Here is a 12,407-nt window from a genome sequence, read left to right as displayed (position 1 = left end):
ATCACACTATGGCAGGACAATGTGATGCAAGCCTGGAAATTTAGCACTCAGACTAAGACAGGAGATTAGAGAATGGAATTACGTAGCGATATCTTCCCTGGAACAGGTAGTATAATTTTCTCTCAATAAAACAAGCCAAACAACAAGAAAGAAATATACAGTTTGAAGTTTGGGCTAGTTTTGTCACTGTGTTTTGAGAAGTCAAGTTTCCTATTGAAATGCAACTCATATATAATCCTCAGTTGTGTTTTAAATGCTCTCTTCATTTCAGAAAATTCCTAGGTGCAAAATGACTCATGATTCCCAACTAAAAATTTGAGAAAGTAAGCATCATTCTGTTGGATTCCAAAGAAATGATGAATTTCTCCAGGATTAAACCTGGAGAAATGGCAAAGCTCATCTAATGTAGGACTTTGTAGACCTGGCTAAACTAGAATTTACATTTAAAATAAATATTTTTTGTTTGCAATTTCATATTCGATAGGATACTGCAAAATGGTTTTCAAGTAGAAGGTTTAATTTAGAAATGCACAAATGATTCTGGCATTCTATTTGCCTGGAATATTCTTTCAATTGAGGTATAATTAGAACTTAATAATAATACCAACAGTTCATGTATAACATGATAATGTGAATAATCTAGACAGTTGCCAACAAATGGATGCTATTAATTTATAAATTTAGAAAAAGCAATTTTTTGAGACATTGGTGTAACATGATGTGAAGAGAGTAATTGTGTTACATCTTTTTTTCTTTTACCTATACATAACACAGGAAGGAATTTCCTTAATTACGGACCTCTGTATACAATTAGAAAAATGCTAGGTTTGAGGTTTGTTTTTATTTTGTTTTTAGTTTGTCCTAGGGCTTGACCTCTGGGTCTGGGCACTGTCCCTGGTCCTGTTTTTGCTCAAGGCTACACCTCTTCCACTTGAAATTCAATGCCACTTTTGTCTGGCTTTTCCTGAGAAGTTTACTGGAGATAAGAATCTAAGGAAACTTCTTTCCTGGGTGAGCTTTGAACCATAATCTTCAGATCTTAATATTCAGATATTCAGATCTCCTGAATATCTAAGATAGATAAAATAATAATAATTGTGGGGCAAGTGCGCAGCAAAGATGGTGCTGAGAAGGGAGTTGATTAGGCAGAGTCCGATTTGTTTATATTCAGTGCGTAAATAGCTCCTGGAAGCTTAGGTGTATGATAGGGTGTGACCATTACAGTGATTAGTTGGTTCCTTTTCCTCCCCATGCCACCCGGTCTTTTTTGCTTTTAAAAAGTGCTTGCTGTGTGTTAATAAATGAGTTCCTGCTTGACTTGACTCCCTGCTGTGTCTGATTGTCTCCTGGGTTAAGGGAAGGTGGGGAACGGGCAAGCGGCACACTTACCTTTCCTCAGACCCCGTCCATCTTTCATGGGATGAAGACCCGACATCAGGAGCCCAACTCGGGCAAGAAAGGAAAATATACCGGCTGAGGCTAAGCGGTCTCTCAGGGTAAGTAAAACCCTTAGTATGGGTAATGCTATTTCACAGAAGAAGGAGGAGGAGGCAACATTAAGCCTAGAGGGATTAAAGGGGGACTTGGGAAGTGAGAAGGAAAAGGAATGGGTCAAATTTGACTGAGAATGCACTGAAACATGCACAGTGGAAGTCAAAACAAGGGTGAAGGTTACCCCCTCTGACTTGGGTGCCCTGACTTTCCTAGGCTTCCACCCTATTCCCCTGATTGGGCCATAGGTTGTGCCTTAGGAGACCTGTGAGAAGGACCTGCAAGACCCAGACGCATACCGACCTTCCATGGAGGGGCTGAGGGCTGCAGAAGAAACCTCCTCAGAGGCCTGCCCTGTAATGGAAGTCTCACCTGGGAGCCCAGAACCTGGACCACAGGATTCTCTTCCCCAACATATCCAGTCAATCTTTCCCCAGGAGATAACAGGCCCTTGGAATGGTATCCATGGGAAGCTAAGGATCTTAAAGAGGTCAATAAAGTGGTGGCGATCAATGGCCTGAACTCTTCTTGCGCCCATACCCAATTACAGGACATTGCTTATCACCCATGTGTCCCTAAGGACTGGCTGGATGTGGCCAAAGCCGTCTTCACCAGTTCTAGGTTTATTAAATGGTGTGCTTTCCTTAAGGAGCCATGCAAATTGTGGGCGGAGAATAACTGGCAGGTTCAAGCCTCAATACCTATTACTTATGCAGTTTTAACAGGGATGGGGGAAGGGTACTCCACTGGAGTCCAATAGGCCACAATACCTGTCCTGTACCATGACCAGGTGAGGCAGGCAGGACTTGCCGTGTGGTACAAACTGGATGATGGGCTCACTGAGTCGCCCATAGCAGGAGTGAGACAAAAACCTGGTGAGCCTCTACTTGAGTTTATAGCCCTAGTCCAACAGAGTATTAATTGCAAGCTGCTGGCAGGGGACCTCCGAAATCAGTTTGTAAAGCTACTGGTCTGGGAAGGGATGAATGCAGACCACATCATGGCCTACGTGGGATTGAGTGAGAGTTCCCTGAGCAGATGCGTGGTGGCCTCGCAGGATATGGGAACACAACAGCATCATTCCTAATCACTACCTTTATCCTTATAAGCTCAGACATCTGCAATGACTGAGGCTATTACCCAGGCGTTGGCAGCCCAGGGCCAAGGAACCCCAAGACCATTGGGGAGAGAGACTTGTTTTAAATGTGGGCAGGAGGGGTACTTTAAGAAGGACTGTTCACAACAATCCCCCACCAACCAGCCGGGGGGCCCAAACCGACCCCTACACCCTGCCCCAGGTGCAGGAAGGGGGTAGGAAGGTGGCTCAGTGGTAGGGTGCTTGCCTTGCATGCATGAGACCATGGATTCAATTTCTCAGCAACACATAAGCAGAAAAAGCCACAAGTGGTGCTGTAGCTCAAGTGGTAGAGTGCTCACCATGAGATGAAGAGCTGAGGGACAGCACCCCGCCCCAGAGTTCAAGCTCCACGACCAACAAAATAAATAAATAAATACATATATATATATATATATATATATATATATACATATAGATATGAATATTGGTGATGCAGGAGCAGGAACTCCCTATAATCTCCAAGGCCAAGCAATTATAGAAAGAAATCACCAATGTCTTAAGGAGCAATTATAATTATTAAAACAAAAAGGAGGAGTTAGCCCCCATATACAGTTACAGATAGCTTTTTTACCATTACCATTTTAAATTTTCAACAGGGGCAACTGAATCCAGATTTCAGAAGTACTGGGGACAACTAAACCCTAAGCCCTAAGTGAAAGTCAGGTGGAAGGACCACCCTGACAAATCAATTGAGACGACCTGACCTCCTAGTTACTATGGGCAGGGGATTTGGATGTGTTTTTCCATAGGGGAGACAGCCCCTTTCGGTAGATCTGGTCAGATCTGGTTGAGTCAGCTAGAGTAGCAGTTGAAGCACATTACCTTCTTATAGAGATGTGACCCACAGGAACGTCTGCCTAGCTTGACAGCCATGAGCTGTCCAAGCTCCCTACATGCCCCCCGGGGGACCAATCAGTGCCTGTCACTAAACAGTGCCTGTCACAAGTGCCTTACATCAACTCCCCGCTAAGTGATTGGCCCAGAAAGACTCCGGAGGTTGGGAAAGCTGGGGTGTAAAATCCCCCCCACTTGCACAAGAATAAATGATACCTTCTTAAGCCTATTCTCCCAGTGTTTGTTCCTTGTGGGCATCATTCATGCTTACCCCCTGCAGGACATCTAGTCCTATAAGTGGCGCCCAAAGTGGGGCTCAAGTGTTTTCGGCAGACGAACGGTCTAGTGTAAGGTAAGTGCCTCCATGGGCAACCTTCCCCCTGCAGCACGAGAGCCTCAATTATGAGTGCTTGTTGCCCTGCTTCAGAGTAGACGGTTAAAAGTATCACAAAAGGAAGCTAGTTAATATGGGAAATAGTAAATGAATTGTATCCCTGGATTGATTCCAGGGCCATTTGGGATCCAGGCAGCTGGACCTGCTCCTTCAGGCAGCTCATAAAAAAGAAATCTGAGAAGGTGCTGAGCTACCCCTAAAATTTACCCCATTGTAGTAGCCATTCAAGCCTGTCTATCGGGAGAGAAGAAGGGGAAACTCTGCAGGCATTTAAGGACTCACTGCAAAAAGAAACAGCATACAGAAAATGGTGAAGCTGCTCAGGCACTCCCATCTTCTTGTGGAGGCAGCAAACAATTCCAGTAAGAATGCAGATGACAAACAACTTCCACCATCATGTGACCCAGAGGGCCAGCCAGCTATGCTTGTAAAACCCCTCTCCCAACTCTGGGTCCCGGGAAACCTGCCCAAGCACTTCTTTTGACCATTTAGGCTGGCCTGGGAACTCCCCTCAGGGAACTTTGTATCCTTGGGCCTTCATATCCAACTTTGCCCAAGAAAGAAAACCCGTTGTTCCCCCTATAATACAACAGTTGTTTGCGGGCCCCACAACTACCATGGCAATGGCAGCCAAGCCTAAGGACGAACCCCAGTTTGTGTTCCCGGTAAAAGTCCACCAAACCACTGCACCACCTAACCAATGTTACCCCCATGGCCCAAAAGTGCTTGACAAATATTGGACCTCTGTTAAGGAAGATGGGTTGGACTCCCCATATGCTCAACAGATGAGTTGCCCCAATGAGTGGAAGAACTTAATGTGCACAGCATCATCTTCAGGGGGCTTCCTTTTATGGAACGCTGCTTTTTATGATGAATGTGAACAACAAAGCACATGAAATGTCACTGCTGGAGGATATGATGCAACCATGGGGGACCCTGATTGCTTAAAAGGGGAGGGAGTTTATAGGTCTCCCATTGCACAAGCAGTGGCATCTCTGCAGTACTTTGACCAAGTACTCCTCTGTGCATTGTGGGCTGACTCCTTGGTACCTTCGAAAGAAGGCAACAAACAACTAAAAACCCTCATACAACATTGCAATGAGCCTTTCAATGACTTCGTTGCCCATGTTCTAGAAGCAGTAGCCCAGAAGTTATCCCACACTGGAGCCCGAGATACACTAACCAAGGCCGTAATATGGGAAGGGGCCACACAGGAATGCAGAAAAGCCATTGCCCCTGAACGAAAGGGGGATATCACTGATGGCATCCTAGCCAACAAAAATTTGGGCACATCAACGCATGCTAGGAATAACCTTGCACAGGCTTTCACCTCTATGACCGCCAGTGCGCGCGCCCCCTAATGGCCCAATGGGAAATTGGCCTTGTTGGGGATGTGGCATAACTGGTCATTTTATTTTAAATTTTAATTTTTTTTAATTTAATTTAATTATATTTGTGAACATACTGTACAGAGGGGATACAATTACATGGGCAGGATAATGCGTACATTTCTTACCAAGCATTGCAGCCTCCTCCTTTGCTTTACCATTCACATCCCTTCCCAGACTTCCCCCTCCTCCCCAATCCCAATTCTTCTGCTTCCACCCCTTCCCCCTCCCCCCCCACACCGACATTGTAAAGCTCGTTTGGGACATGACAACTTGTACTTCTCATTGTTGCAACAGGTCCACCTGTATCCTTAAACAACTGGTTTTTCCCCATCTCCTCCAGAAGTTATACTGACATCAAATAGAGTGAAAGCAGGGGTTATAATGTGGGGGAGGGACATACAAAGCAACAAAGAGATAATCTTATAAATGCGTTAGAAACACATGCATGAAAGAAAAAAACATTAAAATACATATCTAAGGGTTCATTTTCCTGACATCACATTATCTAACCTTTACCGCTTGACTCATACATATACTAGATATTGCAAATAAGGGAAACCATGGGACCTATGTTTCTTTTGGCCTGGCTTATTCACTTAATATAATTTTTTCCAAGTTTTTCCATTTCCTAACAAATGGGGAAATGTCATTCTTTCTGATGGAGGCATAGAATTCCATTGTGTATATATACCACATTTTCTTGATCCATTCATCTACTGAGGGGCATCTGGGTTGGTTCCATATCTTATCTATGGTAAATAATGCTGCAATAAACATTGTTGTGCTGGTAGCTTTAGTGTGGTCTTGTTTGTAAACATTTGGGTAAATGCCCAAAAGTGGGATTGCTGGGTCATAGGGGAGTTCTATGTGAAGTCTTTTGAGGAAACTCCATACTGTTTTCCAAAGTGGTTGAACATGTTTACATTCCCACCAACAATGAAGTAAGGTTCCTTTCTGTCCACATCCCCTCCAGCATCTGTTGTTGTTAGAGTTCTCGATTTTTGCCGTTCTAACTGGGGTGAGGTGATATCTCAATGTTGTTTTGATTTGCATTTCTTTTATGGCTAGGAATGTTGAACATTTCTTCATGTGAATATTGGCCATCCTTCTTTCTACTTCAGAGAGGTTTCTCTTTAATTCTATCGCCCACTTATTTATTGGGCAGTTGTTTCTTTGAGGATTTGTTGTTGGGGGGTTTAATGTTTTGAGTTCCAAGTATATTTTAGATATGACACCCTTGTCCATTGTATGGCTAGTAAAGATCTTCTCCCAATCCGTGGGCTTTCTATTGATCTTGCTAGCTATGTCATTTGCCATGCAGAAGCTCTGCAACTTTATGCAATCCCATTTGTCCAACCTTTCTTTGATTTGTTGTGTTTCCGGGTCTCTATTCAGAAAATTTCGGCCTGAGCCAAGGAGACCTAGGGTTTCTCCTATTCCATCCTGTAATGTTTTCAGAATGTCTGCTTTGACTTCAAGGTCTGTGATCCATTTGGAGTTGATTCTGGTGGAGGGTGATATATAAGGATCTAGCTTTAGTTTTCTACATGTAGTTAACCAATTTTGCCAGCACCATGTACTGAAGAGGCTGTCTTTCTTCCATTCTACTGTTTTAGCTCCCTTATCGAAGATTAGGTGGCTATAGGTCTGTAGGTTCTTTTCTGGGTTTTCAATTCTATTCCATTGGTCCTGATGTCTGTTCTTATGCCAATACCAAGCTGTTTTGATTACTATGGCTTTATAGTAGAGTTTGAAATTTGGTATTGATATTCCTCCAGCAGTGTTCTTTCCATTGAGGAGCGTTTTTGCCATTCGGGGTCTTTTATTGTTCCATATGAATTTTTGGATTGCCTCTTCTATTTCCTTGAAGAATGAGGTTGGAATTTTGATGGATATTGCCTTGAATTTGTAGATGGCCTTGGGAAGTATTGCCATTTTCACGATGTTAATCTTTCCAATCCACAGTATGGGAGGCTTTGCCATTTTTTTAGTTCTGTGTTGATTTTCTTTTTCAAGATTTTAAAGTTTTCATCCTAGAGGTCCTTCACTTCTTTGGTTAAGTTAATTTCTATGTATTTTATTTTTTGTGGGGCTATTACACATGGAGGTGCTTTCCTAATTTCAGCCACACTTTTCTCATTGTTGGCATACAGAAAAGCCATTGATTTTTGGGGGTTAATTTTATAACCTGCTACTTTGCCAAAGTTTTGATTCAGCTTGAGTAATTTGGGAGTGGAGTCTATGGGATTCCTTAAATACAAGATCATGTCATCTGCAAAGAGGGAGAGTTTTATTTCTTCTTTTCCTATTTGGATCCCCTTTATGTATGCATCTTGTCTTATTGCTGTAGCTAGGCATTCTAATACTAGATTGAAGAGAAGTGGAGAGAGTGGGCATCCTTGTCTTGTTCCTGAGTTAAGAGGAAATGACTTTAGTTTTTCACCATTGAGTATAGAGCTGGCTGTAGGTTTGTCATATACAGCCTTTATTGTATTGAGGAATGTTCCATGGATTCCTAATTTTTCCAAAACCTTCATCATGAAGGGGTGTTGTATCTTGTCGAATGCTTTGTCTGCATCTATTGAGATAACCATGTGGTTCTTATTCTTGCTCCTGTTGATGTGATGAATAATATTAATTGATTTGCGTATATTGAACCAGCTTTGCATCCCTGAAATGAATCCTGTTTGATCGTGGTGTATGATTTTTTGGATGAATTGTTGAAGTCGATTGGCCAAGATTTTGTTGAGAAGTTTTGCATCATTATTCATCAAAGAAATGGGTCTATAGTTCTCTTTCTTTGATGAGTCCCTGCCTGGTTTTGGGATCAGGGTTATGATGGCTTCATAGAATGTGTTCGGTAGTGAGCTTTCTCTTTCAATTTCATTGAAGAGTTGGAGGAGTATTGATGTGAGCTCTGCTTTGAAGGCCTTGTAAAATTCCGCTGTAAAACCATCTGGTCCTGGACTTTTCTTAGCAGGGAGGTCTCTTATTGCTGTTTCAATTTCAGTTCTTGATATGGGACTGTTAAGATAGTTTAACTCATCTTGGTTTAGTTTTGGCATGTCAATATTTGCTAGGAAAAGGTCCATTTCTGTCAAGTTCTCAAACTTATTAGCATAAAGTTTTGAGAACTATCCCCTTATAATGTTCTGAATCTTGGTTGTTTCCGTGGTGATGTTTCCATTCTCATCTCTGAGTTTATTGATTTGGGTGTGTTCTCTTCTTTTTCTGATAAGATTTGCTAAGGGTCTGTCAATTTTGTTAAGTTTTTCGAAGAACAACTCTTTGTTTTGTTGATTCTTTCTATAGTTTTTTTGGATTCTAATTCATTTCATTCTGATATAATTTTGATTATTTCTTTCTGTCTACTGGATTGGGGTTTATCTTGCTGCTCTTTTTCAAGGAGGTTTAGATGTGTTATTAAATTGTTAGTATCAGATCTCTCCAATTTGTTGATGTAGGAGCTCAGAGCTATAAACTTGCCTCTGAGTACTGCCTTTCCTATGTCCCAGAGGAGCTGGTATTTGTGTGCTCATTTTTGTTGAATAGCATGAACATTTTAATTTCCTTTCTAATCTCTTCCATGACCCACTCATGATTCAGCATTGTGTAATTCAGCCTCCATGTGTTGCCGGACTTTCTTTGGTGGCTTTTGGTGTTGAGTTCTCATTTTATTCCCTTGTGGTCAGAGAGGATGCAAGGTATAACTTCAATGTTTCTGAATTTAGACAAGTTTGCTTTGTGGCCTAAAATGTGGTCTATTTTAGAAAACGTTCCATGTGCTGCTGAGAAAAACGTGTATTCTGATGCTGCTGGCTGAAATGTTCAGTAGATGTCTGTTAAGTCTAGTTGATCTATGCAGCTGTTTAGATCTGGGGTTTCTCTGTTGAGTTTTTGCCGAGTTGATCTATCTAGTGGGGAGAGTGGTGTGTTAAAATCCCCAACAATTAATGTCTTTTTATCTATATGGGATTTGAGGGAAAGTAGTTTTTCTTTGATAAATTAAGGTGCTCCATTGGTTGGCGAATAGATATTTAGAATTGTAATATCCTCCTGAAGGACAGATCCATTAATTAGTATATAGCGACCTTCTTTATCTCTTCTCACGAATTTTAATTTGAAGTCTATTTTATCTGATATTAGGATTGCAACTCCCACCTGTTTATGGGGGCCGTTTGCTTGGTAGATTTTGTTCCAGCCTTTAACATTGAAAATGTGTTTGTTTTTATGGGCAAGATGTGACTCCTGCAGGCAGCATATAGAACCGTATTGTTTTTTAATCCAACTAGACAGTCTATGTCGCTTAATTGGAGAGTTCAGTCCGTTAACGTTAAGAGATAAGACTGAGAGGTATTTGGGAGTTCCTGCCATGTTATCCACTTTCTTGGGTGCTGCAAAAACTGGGTTCTTCCTATGGTTCTTGGATTCTCAGTTTGGGTGCAGTTTCTTGGCCTTTATTGAGGTCTTGTTGGTTTTCTATGTGTAGGACATCTTTAAGAATCTTTTGTAGTGCTGGTTTGGTGGAGATGTATTGTTTCAATTTTTCTTTGCTATGGAAGGTTTTTATTTGGCCTTCAGTTATGAAGGAGAGTTTAGCTGGGTACAGTATTCTTGGTTGATAGTTGTTTGTTTTTAGGGCATGGCATACATCATTCGAAGCTCTTCTTGCTTTGATTTTCTCTGCTGAGAAATCTGAGGTGATTCTAATTGGTTTCTCTTTATAGGTGATTACACTTTTCTCCTTGACAGCTTTAAGGATCTTTTCCTTGGTCTGAGTTGATCCTGTGTGGATTATAATGTGACAGTGGGATGTTCTATTCTGGTCTGGTCTATTTGGGTTCTAAAAGCTTCTTGTATCTGAATAAGCCTATCTTTTTGTATGTTTGGGAAGTTCTCTACTGGATCCTGTTAAACAAATTTCCTAGACCATTAACTTCTGCTTCTAGGTGCTCCTCTACACCCGTTATCTTAGATTAGGCCTTCTGATGGTGTCTTCCAGGTGTTGGATAGATCTATCATATTTCTTGGACTTGTCTTGAATGGTTGTATGTTCTTTCTCTATAATATCTAGGCTGTCTTCAATCCCTGAGATTCGATCTTCTGCATGGTCTAACCTGCTGTCAAGTCTCTCTACTTTTTTTTTTATCTCTTTTCTTTCTAATTGGTCAGCTTTGATGGCTTCAAGTTCTTTGTTGAAGCTCTGTTTTAGTTCTTGTATGAATTTCTTTAATTACTTAATTTGGTGTTCAGTGTTTGTTCTCAAATCACTTAATTGATTGGTTATGGTTTCTTTGGACTCCCATTCCTTCTGTTGGGTTCCATTCAGCATTCCCTTTGTGGTCTCCCTGACTTCCTTCAGCTCTTTATTAATGGATTCCATGAATGCCTTTAGTGATCTTTGTGTATTCTCTACCTGGTCTCTCAATTCCTGTATTACTCTTCGATTAGCTTCCTCCCATTCGTGGGATTCCTGTAGTTCTCTCTCCTCCCGTTCATGGGATTCCTGCAGTTCTCTTTGAGCGTTCCCAACATGCTCACGCCATTCCTCCCTTTCTCTTTGAGTATTCTCAAGTTGTTCACGCAAATCCTATATCAGTTTTTGAGTAGCTTCCTCACGCTTATGATATTCCTGTATAAGCTTTTGGGATGCCTCCTCTCTCCCCCTTTCACGCTCATACAGAGTCCTTTGTAAGTTGTCAAACTTCTCATTTATCATGTTTGTCAACAGTGTTTGTAGAGCTATTTGGGAACTCTCCTCTGGATTATTCATTATCTGTTCTGACCCCTGATTATCAAGATTGGGAATGGAGATATCCGGATTTGCCATTTTTCTTGTGTTTTTCCGGCTTACTCTGCCCATTTGAGATGAAAATAGTACCAGTTTTGTGCTAGAACACTATCTTAAGGCAACCATCAATCAAAGTTTGCATTTGTACAGTCAATAGTCTACAGATACAATCTAGTTCAACAGATACATCCATTCAACATCAAACAACTATATGTTAATGGGCTTCGAACCGCAGAGAAGAATTTGGAAAACCAGAAATTATTAGGGTTAGGGAGAGATGTGGGTAAAAAATAGGAATAGATTGGTTTGGGGAGGCACAAGGAGAGTTAACTATGTCCTAATCCCAATGCAGGAAATAGGTTGGGTAGGATGCAAGTAGAGAGAGAGAAAAAAAGAAGAAAGGGAAAGGGAAATGAAAAGAGACCAGAAAAAACTAGAAACGTAAAATTTAATATTATTATGGAGATTAAAAGACCATCTATTTAGAAAGGAATGTGAGTATATTAAGAGAAGGGAAGGGACATAGAGGAGAAGTGAAAAACTTTAAAAAATGCTTAAAATATTATATAGGTATAAAGAGGTAGTACTGCTATTAAGGAATTTAAATCTCAGAGGTTTTGAATTGAGTAATAAATTTGTGGATTAAGTGTGTACACAATGGGGGATAGGGTCTACTAGTTAACTACGGGTTTATCTGAGGATGTGCAGGACAAGAGTTAAGTCACACAAAGATCAAAAGGGAGGAAAAGGTGAAAAGGATAAGAAAGGGAGAAAAATAGATCAGAAGTTCAGTAGAGCTAGACAAATACAAAAAGATAGTTAAGAAAGAAAGAAAAAGTGAAAGAAGACAAGAAAAGAAAGGAAAACGTACATTCACGTATTCCTAAAATAAAAATTATAAGAGGAAAAAAAAGTTACTGGAAAACAATTATTTTTTCAAAAAAGGCAAAAATTAAAGATTAATAAAATTTTTAGAAAAGGAAAATTTTTTTTATATATATAAGGTACCAAAAAGAAAAAAAAAGAAAAGAAAAGAAGAAGAAAAAAAAAAAGTTCTTTGATATTTTCTTTTGATTTTTTTGGGAGGGGTGGGAAGAATCCTGTATCTCCCTTTTGTCTGTAACCAGACTCTTGTTGGAGTCTCTGGTCAGATTGAGGTCCTGTGGCTTGATTGGTTTCTTAAGTCAGTTTGTTCGAACAGGCAGAAAAATGCTCTGCTTTACCCAAGATTTTGAGATCCCCCTCCCAGATTAGTTTAATGGGAGGGTGATCTGCTTTGAGAATCACAAAAGTGGGGGATGCAGTGGTGAGGCTAGGTTCTGGGTAGAGTTGAGGCCTTTCAACAATCAGTAGCTTTTCCCTGGGGCT

The sequence above is a fragment of the Dipodomys spectabilis genome, unplaced genomic scaffold (genome assembly GCF_019054845.1).
Source record: "Dipodomys spectabilis isolate Male_0828 unplaced genomic scaffold, ASM1905484v1 ptg000449l, whole genome shotgun sequence".
In the NCBI taxonomy this organism is placed as follows: domain Eukaryota; kingdom Metazoa; phylum Chordata; class Mammalia; order Rodentia; family Heteromyidae; genus Dipodomys; species Dipodomys spectabilis.
The sequence above is the reverse complement of the archived record's forward strand: the minus strand, read 5'-3'. Positions refer to the sequence as shown.